The sequence below is a fragment of the Alligator sinensis genome, unplaced genomic scaffold (genome assembly GCF_000455745.1).
Source record: "Alligator sinensis unplaced genomic scaffold, ASM45574v1 scaffold1296_1, whole genome shotgun sequence".
In the NCBI taxonomy this organism is placed as follows: domain Eukaryota; kingdom Metazoa; phylum Chordata; order Crocodylia; family Alligatoridae; genus Alligator; species Alligator sinensis.
This window is the reverse complement of record NW_005842865.1, coordinates 13,666-15,123: the sequence shown is the minus strand read 5'-3', so window position 1 is coordinate 15,123 and position 1,458 is coordinate 13,666.

The window sequence follows — 1,458 nt, the reverse complement described above, 5'->3', positions numbered from 1 at the left end:
GGACGGGGGCGTCAGTGCAGAAGAGAGAAAGCAAGGGCAGCGATTGTGACTGCGGTGGTCCTGCTGGGGACCACTGCACCGAGAAGCAGCATCAATGGGCTCCGGCCGTAACAGGGAGCGTAGCCCTTGTAGCTATAAGCAGCCACGGACTGTAACCAGCTTTGGTGCTTCTGTGCGCTTGCCCTAGGCAGGCTGGTGGCAGATACGACGTCCGCCCCTCACCCTGGACTATCAGTCCAGCAACAAACCAGCTGTCTGCTGCCCTATGCAATCGCTCGCTTTACTCAGAGACGAGAGCTGCTGGCTCTGCTAGCAGAGGGGCGGTGTCAGGGGGCATTTATAGCACGGTGGCATCCGTGTCCCCAACAGCAGCACTGCCCGTACCCTTTTTCCCTGAGCGGTACAGCTCCTTCCCCAGCTGCTGACACAGAAAGAGACCCACTTCCTTGGAAATTCAGTCCGAATCTCACTCCCATATTACTCGAGTGAAATTTGGCACCTTAGGGGGCTGGACCCACCCTTCCCTTAGTGCCTCCAGCTGCTTCTTTGCTATGTCACAGAGCTCGAGTGCTGTCGAGCTTTGGAGTTAGCTACAGAGCGGGGGAGCAAGGGGCATGGCCTCTGAACCAGAACATCCCAGACCTTGAATGCTGGAGGCTGCAAGGGAGAGAGGAATAGCGGAGAAACCCTGCTCAGACACAGTTCACTCTCCCGTCCAGCATCCGCTCCCTGCCACTGTGGGTGCATCTGCATGAGCTGCTTTACTTTGAAGTAGCATAGTTTACTGCACAGTAAGCAAGTGCCCATGCTTACCGAGCAGTAAACCTCACTAATCACGAGTAAATTTGCTACCTGCCAATGCAAATAGCAAATTTACTTGCGATGAGTAAGTGCGCAGTAGCGCTTGTGTAGACGCCTGACTGGGAGCAAATCTGCTCCAGGCTCCGCCACAGGAGCCCGGGCAGGGACGATGTCCTGCCACCCCGGCAGCGGGGAACTCCAAGCCCCCTGCTCCGAGATCTCCATAGGGGAGTAGGGGCTGGGAAATCCTTATCCCCCAGCCTCCACTTCGCCATCATGATGGGGGACTGGGAGATCCTCCTCCCCCAGCACCAACTCCCTGGTCGCGGGGCTGGTGCTGGGAATCCCTGCCCAGCCAGTGGCTTGCTGCTAGCTGTCCCACCGCAGATCAGGGCAGGGGGCTGGGACCTGCCCCTCCCCTCCGGCTCTTTTCAAGCCCCTTGCCCCTGATCAGGGAGCCGGGGCCAGGAGCTCCTGCTGCCGGGGCAGGGGGACATGGGCTCTGCCCCAGTCGCAAGCAGCCCCCTGGGGGCAGGCAGCATTGTCCCAGCCCCCCCCACCCCCAGGAGACAGCTGAGCCTAGAGCTCCCCCTGGTGGCAGCAGGGGCCCATTGCAGGGGCCCAGGAAAGCAGCGCAGTTTGCTGCCATTAGCAGCA